A 16,490-nucleotide genomic window follows, 5' to 3' on the forward strand; every position below is an offset into this window, starting at 1 on the left:
TAAATAACACAGAACTTTGCCATGCAGAATGTGAAAAAAGAGCGTACGTAATAAGGCAAACAGACTACTGGGATATATATCGAGAATTATAAGTAAGAGGATAAGATGTAAGACATCAACGTTTTCCATACATGTAACCAGACGTAATTCGTTCATCTTATTTCTGGCACTTCGACTATTTGTATAAAGTATTTCAAGATAATTTTTCGTTTGCATTTTTCCCTTTTTCTTTTCACAGTCTCTGTTTTAATCATTTTAACCTTTACCCAATGTTAAATAATGAAGGTTACCCCTAAAATCCACATTATCACAAACTTGATAATTTAAGAAACTCGTATCACTTGTTCTACAATCTATTCACTCCCCCCCCCCACAAAACCCTTACCACTATATATAATTTAAAACCCTAACAGCTCCCTTCATTACAATGGCACTGGCCAGAATAGGAGTGAGGACCTGTAATCAGGTCCTCACTCCTACGTCTGCCAACATTGACTCTCGACCTAAGAAAGATAACAGGAAGAGTCATATTTCCTTTCATGATGCTGAGAAGGCTAACAATATGCTTCATCATTCTCCTATGAGCGGGTTATTTGTGTATTGTTCCAGTCATGGTATTGTGCCATTTTATTCTCTCCTTAAGACCCTTAAGGAGAGAATAAAAGGTGTCATGATACATGTGGGCAGACATAAAGTAGTAGGTCAAGGCAGTGTTACTACCAATGGAAAGTCATACTGGTAAGAATATGTGGGAGTCAGTTATGTTGTTAGGTAAGACACATATGCAACAGTTAGGTATCTTTATTTCGAAACGTTTCACCTACACAGTAGGCTTCTTCAGTCGAGTACAGAAAAGTTGATAGAAGCAGAAGACACTTGAAGACGATGTAATCAGTCCATCACCCTTAAAGTTTTGAGGTGGTCAGTCCCTCAGTCTGGAGAAGAACATTGTTCCATAGTATGAAACAATATGGAGATGAAGTGACAGGATGGAGCCTTATATAGCGCCAGGAGGTGAGACGTAGGTCATTAGAAGAGGTAAGAACGCAGATGTTGGGAGGTCAGGTCCCTCTCAAATCCAGCCGTTCTCACTAGTAGAGGTTGTCGAAGTTGATTGCAACACAAGGGTATCTTGGTACAGACCTGCAATCAACTTCGACAACCTCTACTAGTGAGAACGGCTGGATTTGAGAGGGACCTGACCTCCCAACATCTGCGTTCTTACCTCTTCTAATGACCTACGTCTCACCTCCTGGCGCTATATAAGGCTCCATCCTGTCACTTCATCTCCATATTGTTTCATACTATGGAACAATGCTCTTCTCCAGACTGAGGGATTGACCACCTCAAAACTTTAAGGGTGATGGACTGATTACATCGTCTTCAAGTGTCTTCTGCTTCTATCAACTTTTCTGTACTCGACTGAAGAAGCCTACTGTGTAGGCGAAACGTTTCGAAATAAAGATACCTAACTGTTGCATATGTGTCTTACCTAACAACCTGTCGGTATTTTATACCATTTTAATGTTCAAGGAGTCAGTTATGCAAGAGACGGAGGAGGAATCAATGTCGAGAGCAGCCAAGCACACCTCCAGCTAGATACAGCCTCTAGTCAGAGGTTGACCCTCACACAGCTAAGTACTTCTTAACCCATCCCCCTCTCTCTTTCCAACATAATACACAGGCAAGGGACGACATGTGAACGTTGCAACAATGTTTCACACTGTGTAGGAGTAGCCAGTGCATCTCACTGTGCACCTTGCTCACTCTCTTACCTCCTCACACACCCCTACCCATAACCCCCTCCTCCCCTTCCACCTCCATCCCACACATTGATGCAAGTCCAAGGAGAGACAGGAAGGAGAGGGGGGGGGAGATTTTGTCTACAGAACTGTATTGGTGTCGCAAACATGCCGGTGAGCGCCTCACACATACCCGAAGACCCCCACAAGGAGTTTTAGAACACCTAAACATGCATCTCCAGGATTTTTCCTCCTCACACGTCTCCATGATTCTAAATCTTACCCAGGTCTCCCTTACTACTACATGCAAATGTGTGTCTAGGATCCTCGCACTTAAAACATAAGGAGGAACACTGCAGCAGGCCTGCTGGCCCATACTAGGCAGGTTCTTTACAATCCATCCCACTAACAAAACATTTGCCCAACCAATTTTCAATGCCACCCAAGAAATAAGCTCTGTTAACCTTATCCACTCATATGCAAGTCCCACTCAAATCCAACCCCTCTCACTCATGCATTTATCCAACCTAAATTTGAAACTACCCAAGGTCTTAGCCTCAATAACCCAACTAGGTAGACTGTTCCACTCATCAACTACCCTAAGTACAGGTCAGCCATAGAAGTAGTTAGGTCTAAGGGAGGGATCCCAGTCATATGTAGCATCTTGCCTAGAAAGGGAGTGGGCAATGAATGGATGTCTAGGGCAATTGGTATAAATTGCTGGCTAGACAGGTACTGCAAGGAACTTGCAATCCCATTCATTGATAACTAGGACCTATTCTTTGGCAAATGTGATATGTATACAAGGGATGGGGTTCATCTCTCTGGGGATGGAGTGGTTGCATTAGCCAATTCAATTGAGAGGGTAATTGATGACTTGTCTAGGAATTTAAACTGATAGATTATAGAGGTATGGGTGTTTGTGGGAAACAATCAAGCTGCAGCATTAGGGTTGTTAGGTAAGACACATATGCAACAGTTAGACAACTTTATTCCGAAACGTTTCGCCTACACAGTAGGCTTCTTCAGTCGAATACAGAAAGTAGGCAGGAACAGTAGAGATGTGAAGACGATGTAATCAGTCCATCACCCTTGTAGTCGTAGAATTTGAGGTTGTCAGTCCCTCGGCCTGGAGAAGTTCAGTTCCATAGTCAGTTCCATAGTTCCTGACTATGGAACTGAACTTCTCCAGGCCGAGGGACTGACAACCTCAAATTCTAAGACTACAAGGGTGATGGACTGATTACATCGTCTTCACATCTCTACTGTTCCTGCCTACTTTCTGTATTCGACTGAAGAAGCCTACTGTGTAGGCGAAACGTTTTGGAATAAAGTTGTCTAACTGTTGCATATGTGTCTTACCTAACAACCTGTCGGTATTGTATACCATTTTGATATTCAGCATTAGGGTTAAAAACAGCAGTTATTACCGGGATACCTCAGGGATATGTTTAAAAGACAATATTCAAAATAAAATTGCTAGTAATGGCAAATCAAATGAACAAAAAAAAAAATGATCAACAAACCAAGAGGGATAGTAGAGGGTAACGAGTGACTAGCTCCCTTAAGGTTTACTATACAAATAGTAGGAGTCTAAGAAATAAGATAGATGAGCTAAGATTACTTGCAAGTGTAGGTAATATAGATATTATTGGTATAACAGAGACCTGGTTCAACCTGAAAGATAGAGAAATGCCTTCTGAATGCAACATACAGGGTTATAAACTATTCCACACTGACAGGGTCAACAGGGTGGTGGGGTGGCGATGTATGTCAGAGAAAATTTAAATTGTCTTAGACATGATATAAGATTAGAGGCATCGAACACAGAATCTGTTTGGCTACAGTTTCTCGAGGGACATGACAAATTAATTTTGGGTGTGATTTATAGGCCCCCATACCTTGATAGGGAGGGCAGTAAGCTGTTATGGGACGAAATTCATAAGGCATCTAGACATGAAAATGTTGTGATAATGGGAGATTTTAACTTTAGACAAATTGATTGGAACAATATGACAGGAAATCTTGAGTCTAGTGACTTTCTTGATACGGTTCTGGATTGCTTTTTAGAACAGGTTGTGACAGTACCAACTAGAGGAAACAATCTGCTTGACTTGGTTCTTGCCAACAAAGATTCACTAATTAATAATCTTGAGGTTAATGATTAGCTTGGGGAAAGTGATCACAAACTTTAATATATCATGGAATTACCTAGATAACTGCAATCAAATCTCTGTCCCAGAATTTCGCTTGGCTGACTTCATGGTTCTGAAAAATTACCTGGGTGGACTATATTGGGATGTCCTGACTATTGGTTAAGTTGGTGGTCTTGGTTGCCAATATGACGCTTTTCAGATTATTATTATAATCAAAAAGAAGCGCTAAGCCACAAGGGCTATACAGCGCTGCAGGGTAGGGAAGGAAGCGAGGGTATTGGATGGCAGAAGGGAGGAGGGATGATCAGTAGGTTACAGAAAACAGCGGGGCAGGGGATAGTACGGGGGTAGAGGGTAGCAAGAGATTGAAGTAGAAAGGGCTGAAGGTATCAGAATTTGTGAAGTCAGTCAGTTGTCAAAAAGTCAATGAGAGAGTCTGGATGAAAGGTGGGTCCATCAGCGAGAAGGGAAGGTAAAGAGAGAGCAGCGGAGCGAAGACGACGACGGAGGCAAATTCTGCATGCTCGTTGATAAAGTGGGCAGTCCAACGGAATGTGGCTGACTGATAATGGAACTTGGCAATTCTCACAGAGAGGAGCAGGGCGCCTCTCCATGATATAACCATGAGTAAGACGAGTATGGCCAATGCGAAGACGGGAGAGAGTAGTCTCCCAACCTCGACACTGGTGATAAGAAGACGGCCAGTAACCTATACTCGGTTTAATAAATTGAAGTTTGTTGCCGAGCATAGTAGACCAACGTTGTTGCCAACGGGTGTGAAGGTGGGAAGATATTGCAGCAAAATAGTCCGTAAATGGAATACCTCTACATGAAACTGGTAAGTCATGTACTGCTGACCGCGCAGCAGTGTCTGCCTGTTCATTGCCCTGTACGTCAACATGACCAGGGACCCAACAAAAAACAATATCTTTATGCTTGGTAAAGATGCGGCGTAGCCAAAGTTGGATACGGAGGACTAAGGGGTGAGGTGTATCAAATTTCTGTATAGCCTGTAAAGCACTAAGGGAGTCTGAGACAACCACAAATGATGACACAGGCATAGATGCAATATGGATAAGTGCTGTAAGGATGGCATACAATTCAGCAGTAAAAATACTAGCCGAAGATAGTAAATGCCCTTGTACGACGCTGTCTGGAAACACTGCTGCAAATCCTACGCCGTCAGAAGACATAGAGCTATCTGTGTACACAGCAATGGCATGAGAATGAGAGTGAAAGTGGTCAAGGAAAAGAGAGCGGGAAGCGACCGTAGACAGTTGGGCTTTCGAGCAAGGGAGAGATAAAGAACCGACTCTAACAGCTGGAACTTCCCAGGGGGGTAGGGAAAAGTGAGATGCTACATGTACATAGAAAGGTGGTAATTGAAGAGAAGACAAGAGCGAATGAAGGCGAAGAGAGAAGGGACGGAGTAAACAGGGGCAGCGAACAAATTAAGAATGTCTACTAATATCAGTGACCATTCTATAAATGGAAGGATTGCGGAGATCATGAGAGCATACATAGTAGCGAAGGCAATGGGCATCACGGCGATCGGATAAGGATGGAACATTCACTTCTGCATAGAGGCTCTCGACAGGGGAAGAGCGAAAAGCACCAAGGCATAAACGTAACCTTTGGTGATGAATGGGGTTAAGGCTAGAGAGAGTAGCAGGAGATGCCGCTGAATAGATCTGGTCACCATAATCAAGTTTCGATAAAATAAGGGTGGAATGTAGGCGAAGGAGGGTTCGACGATCAGCTCCCCATGAAAGATGAGCAAGGGTTTTAAGAAGGTTCAGCCGGCTGTGACAAGTTGCCTTCAGAGAGGTAATGTGAGGTTTCCAGGATAACCTACAATCAAAGAGGAGGCCCATAAACTTGACTGTATCACGTTCAGGGATACGGGAGCCATAGAGGTACAAAGGATGATCAGAGATGACAGAGCGTCTAGTGAAAGTAATTTGGTGGGCTTTAGTGCTAGAAAATTTAAACCCACGTTTGGTGGCCCAATTGGAAACACGGTCGACTGCATGGTGGAGAGACCCTGTAATAAGGTGACAGTCAGCGCCTGCACAAGCAATAGCAAAGTCATCAACATGGAGTGATGACCAAATATTTGATGGAAGACTAGAGGCCACATCATTAATAGCAAGGAGAAAAAGTGTTGTGCTCAGAACACATCTCTGGGGAACACCTTCAGCTTGGATAAAGTCCGGGGAGAGCACATTATTAACCCAAACACGGAAATGCCTGTCAGTTAAAAAGTTCTTAAGGAAGGATGGTAGATTGCCTCGAAGGCCTAAGGAGTGGGCTTGGGCTAAAATATTATACCTCCAAGTTGTGTCATATGCCTTCTCAAGGTCAAAAAATATGGCAATAACTGAGTGGTTATTCGCAAAGGCATTACGAACATACGTATCCAAGCGTAGTAAGGGGTCTATGGTAGAACGTCCCTTACGAAAGCCATATTGACGAGTGGAGAGACTCTTGTGTGTCTCTAAATACCACACTAAACGTCTATTTACTAGGCATTCCATCACTTTCCAAACTGCACTGGTAAGAGCAATGGGACGATAGTGGGAGGTTTCATGTCCCGTAGTGCCTGGTTTGCGGAAAGGGAGAACAATGGCGGATTTCCACAGCTGTGGAAGAACTCCTTGTGACCAAATAAGATTGTAAAGGCGTAATAGGACTGCAAGGGCTGACTGATGTAAATGTTGTAGCATACGAATATGAATGTCATCGGGCCCAGCTGCCGATGATCGACAAGCTGAGAGTGTTGCCTCCAGTTCTTGAAGTGTAAAAGGCACATTATACTGTTCTTCTCTGAGAGAAGAAAAGTCCAAGGGTGCTAACTCTCTGGCAGACTTTGAGGAAAGAATTGAGGGGCATAGATGGAGTCCCTGAGAAATACGGACCAGATGACTGCCAATTTCATTGGCAACATCTAGTGGGTTTGCTATATCAACACCGGCAACCCGCAGAACAGGAGCCGGGTCAGGAGAATATTTACCACTCAGTTTTCGTACTTTTTTCCAGACTGCACTCATAGAGGAAACAAGAGGTGATGGTGGAGACATAATCTCGCCAGCAAGTGCGTTTAGCATCACGGATGACACGGCGAGCGATCGCACGCTTCTGCTTAAAATCAAGAAGTCTCTCTGTGGTTCTATTGTACAGGTACCTGCCCCATGCAGCGCATTTCAAACGTACTGCACGAGCACAAGCAGGAGACCACCAAGGCACGCATTTCTGAGAATGCCTGCCTCAAGTTTGGGGTATAGAATGAGAAGCTGCGGTTAAAATGGAGGACGAGAAGAGGTGTAAAAGCTCATCAATGGAGGATGAAGAAAGAACCTCTCTAAAAACAGTTAGGTGTGAGTAAAGGTTCCAATTTGCCTGATCAAATTGCCAGCGTGGGATGCGAAGAGGTGGTGAATATGAAGGGGAAGTAAGAATGATTGGGAAATGATCGCTGTCATATAAGTCCGGAAAAACAGACCAAGTGAAGTCTAATGCGGCGGAGGAAGAGCAGACCGAGAGATCGATGCAAGAGAGTGTGTGAGTCCGAGGATCAAAATGGGTGTGAGTACCTGTATTTAAAACATGGAGGGGGTGGGTGGCAAGAAAAGCCTCTAACTGAATGCCACGGGAATCACAGTGAGGCCCCCCCAGAGGAAATGGTGGGCATTAAAATCACCAAGTAACAGAATCGGTGGCGGTAATGACGAAACAAGAAAGGCAATGTCCGGAATAGATAATGCCCGAGAAGGAGAGAGATATAAAGAACAGAGCATATACCACCTATGCAAGTGGATACGGGCTGCTGTGTAATGCAGCAATGTATGAACAAATAGCTGATGGTATGGAATATCAGTGCGTAGAAGGGCACTTTCATTAAAGGTCCCATCAGGAAAAGGATCTGAAGAATACAATAAATTATAGCCTGAGATGGGAGAGATAACAGCAGAGTGTAATTTTGGTTCCTGTAAGCAAACACCAACAGGGAAAAACTGGGAGAGTAACATCTGAAGCTCACCCCAATTACCCCTGAGGCTGCGTATATTCCACTGTAAATAGGCCATGACTGGCAATGATAAAGATACCTGAAATCTGCAGGTAAGGGTTCCTACGGACTAGAGGGGTTAGAAAAGTCCACATGCGGAGGCAGTGGAAAACGTTCAAGCAGCGAAGGAACGGTGCAATGTGAAGAAAGGAGTTGCGCAGATGGAGTAGAGGAGAGAGAAGGAGCAGAGGGTGGATGAGTGTCCATTGATGGTTTGGTCTCTGCAATATATTCAGAGATTGCTTCAAGTGTTTCAGAATTCAGAGACGTCGTATGGGAGACAATATTGGAAATGGTAGGGGGAGGATGAGTAAAGATTGGAACTGTAATGGACTGTACCAAGGTAGGGGGGGGGCGAAAGGGTGGAGGGAACTGGAGAAGCGTGGAAGGGGACAGAAGAGGCAGAAACCTGGGAGGTGGCAGAAGAGGAAGAAACTTGGGAGGGAACAGGGAAGGAAGGTACAGTACTAGGAGGAGGGTGAACCTCTACACTTGTAACAGAGCCAGTGAGAGGGGAGAACCAGGTACAGAGACAGGGAAGGGAAAATGAGGAGGTGGAAGATGGGTAGGAGGTGTTAACGGACCCTTTTTTGACTTTTGAGAAGTAGAGGGACAATTGGGAGGTGTCATAGAGATCTCGTCGCTACTGAGGCTTGTGAGAGAACACGAAGCGATATCAGACTGAGACGTTGAAGTAGGGACGTACGAGCCGAGGACAGCAAAAAAATTAGCTACAGGAGTGACTATGGGAGAGGTAACCACAGAGGTGGGTGCAGAAGATGGGATACCAGAAGTGGGGGGACGTTTTGAAACACAGGAATAAGAAACACAAGGTAGTCTTCCTTGGAGGCGGAGATGAGAAACTGCCATGGCATAAGGGAGACCTTCTGCCTCTTTGAGGTAACGGATTTCCCGCTCGTTTAAGTAGACTTGACAATGGTGAGAGTACGAAGGGTGAGCCTCATGACAATTAAGGCAAGAGGGAGGTCGATTGCAAGACGTATTAGAATGGTCATCGGCACCACAGACTGGGCATTCGGCGATAGATCTGCAATATTTCGCTGGATGGCCAAATCGCCAGCAATTTCTACACTGTTGCGGTGTAGGGATCACCTTTCGAACTTTTAACTGATGTCCTGCTACATAAACGGAGGATGGGAGTTCACAGCTGTCAAAAGTTAAACGAGCCACATTGCTAGGGTATCATCTCCGCCCGCGGGCAGGAAGAACGTAAGTGTCTACCTTGAGGACTGGGAGATCTTGGAGTTCCAGCTGTTCAAGAATGTCAGTGCCACATGTCTGGAAATTTTGTTGAGCTATGGTATGGGGCAGAATGATGGTACCACTACAAGAATTGAGGGAATGATGCTTTTCAATAGTGACAGGAACAGTATCGATATGGGAAAGACGAGAAAGCTAATGAGCCTGGGTAGCATTCTGTACGGTGATGATGCGCGTACCGCTCTTAAGAGCATGAAAAGAAATATCTTTACCAACATGGCATAGGAGTGCCTTGCCAATACTGTGGTCAGAAAGATAGGCAGTAGAGGAAGTCAGTCGTAAAGTGAAGAATTTAGTCCATTGTGCAGTCTGAAACTAAGCGTGGAAAGGTAGTGAAGGACGTGTCGATCTTTTATGAGAAGAACGAGAAGGTGGAGAAGTATCATGAGCAGGTAATTGTCGTTGGCGTTTAGGCGTGGGACCAGAGTTGGTCCGACATGGAACGGGCCGGCGATTCAAAAATTGCCGCACCGCAGAGGGAGAGGCCGGAAGCTAGTCAGAGGAGAGCGAAGGTCAGATAAATCGAAGGAGTCAGTCGAGGCATCAGTACCTGAAGCGGGTGAGGAAACAGCACCGGCAAGAGGTACAGAGGCATGAGGAGTGTCCGAAGAGTGGTCCAAAGACGAGGCGGGGTCAGAACGGGGTGCGGTATCAAGAAGGGGCCCGGGGGTAGCAGGTTCATGGACTAGGGCTGCCATGGTTAGGTTCTTTCTTTTTGTTTTTAAGAAAAAAAAGAAAGAAGAAAAGAAAATAAAAATAAAAAAAGAATAAAAAAAAGGGGGGACCGGGGAGGGATAGTTCCTAGGAGGAATGAAAGGGCCAGAAATCTCCCTCCGCACCCAAGAGGACCTCAGCACCGCAAGTAGCACAGATGCAGCATGGAACCCGTGCCATACCCTACCCATCATGCCAGTAAACTGGCAATCTGGGATAGCAACCTCACATCTGCCGAGCTACCTCGGTGGACAAAAGAGAGGGCGGCCGGAAATCCGCCACAAAGCATACCTCCTTCGGCCACCACCCCCGGAATCCAAAAGGTGGCTTCCAGAGATGCACCCGTCGCCCGAGAGACACCCAAAGCCACCCTCCGGGATACCAGAGAGGGATCAGGACATCCCCAGGCAATCCAGATTCCATGGCAAACTACGCCACCGCCAAGAACCTCAACGGAATGGGATGGACCCCGGTACCCTTTCCCCTACCTAGGAACAAGCGTGCCTGTGGGGAGAAAAAAAAAAAAACCAAAGGCCAAAAAGGAAGGGCAAAAGGGAGGGGTGGGGAGGAGGAGGAGGAAAGGAAAAAGGGGAGGATGGGGAGGATGGGATAGGGAACGGGGGATTGGGGGGTAATTAGGTTCGGTCTGAGGAAGTAGACCGGCAGGTCTAATTCCTCAGACCAAGAGCCTCTTCACCACGCCAAGAAGCCCCCCTTGAAGAGGACGTTTTTCAGAGCATAGTTCTAGCTGCCCAGACAACTTCTGTTCCGAGTAGGGAAATTAGATCTAACAAAAATTATCCCAAATGGATGAACAATAGATTAAAACATCTCATTGGTCAAAAGATAGGCATATATAGGCGTATCAAAAGAGGGGATGGACAGTTAAGAAATCAATATATTCAATTAAAGAGAGAAATAAAAAGAGGAATAAGAAAAGCAAAAAGGGATTATGAGGCTAAGGTCGCAAGGGATTCAAAGATTAACCCTAAAGGATTCTTTCAGGTAGACAGAAGTAAGATTAGGGACAAGACTGGCCCACTTAAGAGTAACTCTGGTCAGATCACTGACAGTGATAAGGATGTGTGTGAAATTCTAAATACCTACTTCCTCTCAGTTTATATATATATATATATATATATATATATATATATATATATATATATATATATATATATATATATATACACACATATGGAGGCACAGAAGGGAATGTATGAAAGTATAGTATTATTATTATTATTATCATCATCAAGGGGGAAGCGCTAAACCCGGAGGATTATACAGTGCCTGGGGGGGGGATGTGGAAGGCATTCAGGCTTAATTTGGGGAACTGGAGCACAGATCCAATTCCTTAAATCAAGAGCCCCTCACCAACATCAAGGTGAAAGTATAGTAGTACCAACATTCTTATATGGGTGTGAAGCTTGGGTTGTGAATGCAGCAGCAAGGAGGCGGTTGGAGGCAGTGGAGATATCCTGTCTAAGGGCAATGTGTGGTGAAAATATTATGCAGAAAATTCGGAGTGTGGAAATTAGGAGAGGGTGTGGAGTCAATAAAAGTATTATTCAGAGGGCTGAAGAGGGGTTGTTGAGGTGGTTTGGTCATTTAGAGAGAATGGATCAAAGTAGAATGACATGGAGAGCATATAAATCTGTAGGGGAAGGAAGGCGGGGTAGGGGGGTCGTCCTCGAAAAGGTTGGAGGGAGGGGGTAAAGGAGGTTTTGAGGGCGAGGGGCTTGGACTTCCAGCAAGCGAGCGTGAGCCTGTTAGATAGGAGTGAATGGAGACTAATGATATTTGGGACCTGACGATCTGTTGGAGTGTGAGCAGGGTAATATTTAGTGAATTATTATTATTATTATTATCAAAAAGAAATATTTAGTGAAGGGATTCAGGGAAACCGGTTATTTTTATATAGCTGGACTTGAGTCCTGGAAATGGGAAGTACAATGCCTGCACTCTAAAGGAGGGTTTCGGGATATTAGCAGTTTGGAGGGATATGTTGTGTATCTTTATAGGTATATGCTTCTAAGCTGTTGTGTTCTGAGCACCTCTGCAAAAACAGTGATTATGTGCGAGTGAGGTGAAATTGTTGAAATATGAAAGTATTTTCTTTTTGGGGATTTTCTTTCTTTTTTGGGTCACCCTGCCTCGGTGGTACCTCCCTATATTTTTTAATAATAATAATAATAATAATAAATATATATATATATATATATATATATATATATATATATATATATATATATATATATACAATAAGATCACAGTAAACAGGTGATTTCAAAATATGCAAAACAACCACTCTGAAAGAATAGAGAAATTCCAAGCGCTTTCGTGACTACTCACATTATCAAGGAACTATGAAAGTGAAGCATCCAAGGAAGCTATATAAGGGGTCGGCCAGCACCTCACTATCAGATCCCACAACGGTTAGACACGTGACGCGCGGCGAGCCAACTTGGACAGGTCCTTTGCAAAACTCACCCCCAAGCTATTTATTTGTCCAGTGTATTATTAAATTCTACCCAAATTCTATTAATTATAAATGGATCTAATTTATATAAACCAAAGGAAATATTCATATTATTGTCAAAACTGCTTTTTATGAAACAAGATTCAATTATATTCCTGTCGACCATGGACTTGCTTGCTGGCCGACCCCTTATATAGCTTCCTTGGATGCTTCACTTTCATAGTTCCTTGATAATGTGAGTAGTCACGAAAGCGCTTGGAATTTCTCTATTCTTTCAGAGTGGTTGTTTTGCATATATATATATATATATATATATATATATATATATATATATATATATATATATATATATATATATATATATAATTGTAACCACAAATGAGTGGTATTTACCAATAACAACATTGCGCTAGCCAAGGATTCGGTTGTACTGGCCCGGCATTGTGAACGATAACCACATGACGCCTTAGCCCACAGGATCACCCAATCCTACAAGAACCAAGCACCCAGCCAAGCTATGTGCGTTACTCTTAGTCCGAGGACATACGGAGGTGTCGGAGCTTTCAAGTTAATTTCATTCTCATCCCTGTTTAGTGCACTAGCCTATGAGCAGCAGTCTTCTTGGTAATATGATACATACATACATATAGTGTGTGTGTGTGTGTGTGTGTGTGTACTCACGTAGTTGAGGTTGCGGGGGTCGAGTCCGAGCTCCTGGCCCCGCCTCTTCACTGATCGCTACTATGTCACTCTCCCTGAGCCGTGAGCTTTATCATACCTCTGCTTAAAGCTATGTATGGATCCTGCCTCCACTACATCGCTTCCCAAACTATTCCACTTACTGACTACTCTGTGGCTGAAGAAATACTTCCTAACATCCCTGTGATTCATCTGTGTCTTCAGCTTCCAACTGTGTCCCCTTGTTACTGTGTCCAATCTCTGGAACATCCTGTCTTTGTCCACCTTGTCAATTCCTCTCAGTATTTTGTATGTCGTTATCATGTCCCCCCTATCTCTCCTGTCCTCCAGTGTCGTCAGGTTGATTTCCCTTAACCTCTCCTCGTAGGACATACCTCTTAGCTCTGGGACTAGTCTTGTTGCAAACCTTTGCACTTTCTCTAGTTTCTTCACGTGCTTGGCTAGGTGTGGGTTCCAAACTGGTGGTGTGTGTGTGGTGTGTGGTGTGTGGTGTGTGGTGTGTGGTGTGTGGTGTGTGTGTGTGTGTGTGTGTGTGTGTGTGTGTGTGTGTGTGTGTGTGTGTGTGTGTGTGTGTGTGCGTGTGCGTGTGCGTGCGTGCGTGCGTGCGTGCGTGAGTGCGTGCGCGCGCGTGTGTGTGTGTGTGTGTCGAATATGTAAAATTGGTCAATCAGCAAGGACTTATTTAAAATTAAGTTCTTTCTAAAATTTTCTCTTATACTTTTAAAGATATATTTTTTCATTTATGTTAAGGTAAAAATTAACAATTTTGTACCAAAAGTACCTTAGAAAACTTACCTAACCTTATAACATATTTTCGCTTGCCTTATTAGGCAAGAAGAGAGAGGCTATTTAAGACAAAATCGCAAGTTTTACCTATTCGGCACGACATATATATATATATATATATCAGTCATGCGCCGCATAAGACGTTTTAGTCAACGAGGTGGTGTAAACAATACTGCACTGCCAGTCGTATAAAGGTATAGCACGTAGAGTTATGAACAATACATAATAGTTGAAAATGATAATAAACAACTATGTTACTGGTTTATGTATTTACTATACTGTTCCTTTTATTGTTATTCTAGTGTTCTCTGTCTACTTATAAAAGAGTATGCTGTGTTACGACGGCAGCAACCTCATACATCTCGCGTTTACCATGTCTCTTGATCACAGCATTTTAAACTGTGCTTGATTTAATCTTGTGTTTTGTTCGACATGGTCCCTGCAAAAGAAAAAGAATTCCAAAGAAAATTCACAGTGAAGGGTTTGCAGATCTCAACAAGCTCCTTAATGGTTGAAAACATGGACCCCAACAATGAAAGGTTTTCGTTAATAGAGAGGAATGTTCCGGATATTTTATCTGCTTACAAGAATTATATATATATATATATATATATATATATATATATATATATATATATATATATATATATATATATATATATATATATATATATATATAAGACCCCTATTCGTGTCCATGAGAGCACTGCTGATGTATATTTAGTTTTGCTAAATAAAAATTCTCAAAACTCTCTAGTACTCTCACCCCCCTCCACTCCTTCAAGACTCCAAAACAAGTCTCTCTCGGATTTTTGTACGTGTCCAGGACCCCCCGAAGTTTGTACAAGCCCCCCACACGTGGTTCAATACTCCAACACCTGTCTCCAGGGCACTCACATACATCTCTAAGACCCCAACAAATGTATGTCCATTACCCCCACACACGTCTCCAGGATCTCCACACCCATACACGTATCTTAGGAATCCCACACCAACATGCGTATTTCAAGGACTCTCATGTGTATCCGGAATTTTCACACATTTCGCATGTATGGTATAAATCTTGGTAACCTTGGTAAATCTTGCACACATTTTGCATGTGTACAGGACACCAACACCTGTGTTCTTGGAACTCCCAAATACCTCCTGGTCCCCCACGTGTGTCTTCTTGACACAGACACGTGTCTCGGGAATACCCGCACGTTTCCAGGAGTCTCCAAAATGTCTATAACACCCAAATGTTACCATCCCCACTCCACATATGTCTCCGGAAACTAACACTGCGTCTTATTTACAGTCACTCCGGTAGACGACCCCCCACGCAGCCAAGTCTCCCGTCCTTTCCCTTGTGGTCAGGAGGGAGGGGTAGAATGCGGCGGGGGGAGATGTCGTAGGGTAAGGATCACCAGAGTGGGTCCCCTCCCCTTCCCCCCGCCCCACCCCTAGCGGGAAGGGGGCGGGGGAGGGTGACGAACTTACCTGGGGAATAGTGGTGGTGGGTGAGTAGTAGACGAGGTGGTGAGGGTGCGTGTGGAGTGGTGAGGGTGCGAGTGATGGTGAGGGTACGAGTGAAGTGGTCGTAAAGTAGTGGTGGTGGTGAAGTGATTGTGTAGTAGTGGTGTAGCAGAAGTGGTGGTGGTGTAGAAGTGGTGGTGGTGTAGCAGTATTGGTGGTGTGGCAGTAGTGGTGGTGGTGAAGCAGTGGTGATGGTGTAGCAGTGGTGATGGTGTAGCAGTGGTGATGGTGTAGCAGTGGTGATGGTGTAGCAGTGGTGATGGTGTAGCAGTGGTGATGGTGTAGCAGTGGTGGTGTAACAGTGGTGGTGGAGGAGTAGTGGTGGTGGTGGAGGAGTGGTGGTGGGGGGCTGCGGGTGTGAGCGTGGCGGTGGCGAGGCCCTCACTGTGATGCTCCCAGTGTTACTACTAGCGCCACTGCCAGGCCATGCGCTCACCACCATTTATGCTCCACCTTGCTCATTCCCTCCACCAAGAAAAGAATACTTAATTCAGCTTATTATACCCGAAGGCTTAGTGACCCAGGATAACCCAATAACGCTAATTACTGTGACTTTTCACTGAGGCCCTTTTTTTAGATCCTTCCCCAGGATGCGACCCATGACGGTCGATCATCTCCCAGGTATATATATTTACGTTGTTAGGTAAGACACATATGCAACAGTTAGGTATCTTTATTTCGAAACGTTTCGCCTACACAGTAGGCTTCTTCAGTCGAGTACAGAAAAGTTGATAGAAGCAGAAGATACTTGAAGACGATGTAATCAGTCCATCACCCTTAAAGTTTTGAGGTGGTCAGTCCCTCAGTCTGGAGAAGAGCATTGTTCCGTTGTCTGAAACAATATGAAGTTGAAGTGACAGGATGGAGACTTTTATAGTGCCAGGAGGTGAGACGTAGGTTGCGTTGGGAGGGCAGGTCCCTCTCAAACCCAGCCGCTCTCACTAGTAGAGATTGTCGAAGTTGATGGTCTGTACCAAGATACCCTTGTGTTGCAGTGTCTGACAGAATGAACATTAAAATGGTATAAAATACCGACAGATTGTTAGGTAAGA

The 16,490-nt window shown here is 44.2% G+C and overlaps 1 protein-coding gene across 1 annotated transcript in view; it reads right to left on the bottom strand.

The window, feature by feature from the left end:
* The window catches only part of mub (poly(rC)-binding protein mub), a 742,071-nt gene extending 726,239 nt beyond the window's left edge, over nucleotides 1–15,832 (bottom strand). Inside the window, exon 1 of the mRNA XM_070085535.1 lies at nucleotides 15,403–15,832. The gene's annotated coding sequence lies outside the window, so the exon portion shown is untranslated. The remainder of the gene's footprint in view (nucleotides 1–15,402) is intronic.
* Nucleotides 15,833–16,490: the final 658 nt, after the last annotated feature.

This window comes from Cherax quadricarinatus, chromosome 1, assembly GCF_038502225.1.
Source record: "Cherax quadricarinatus isolate ZL_2023a chromosome 1, ASM3850222v1, whole genome shotgun sequence".
NCBI classification, from domain to species: Eukaryota; Metazoa; Arthropoda; class Malacostraca; order Decapoda; family Parastacidae; genus Cherax; species Cherax quadricarinatus.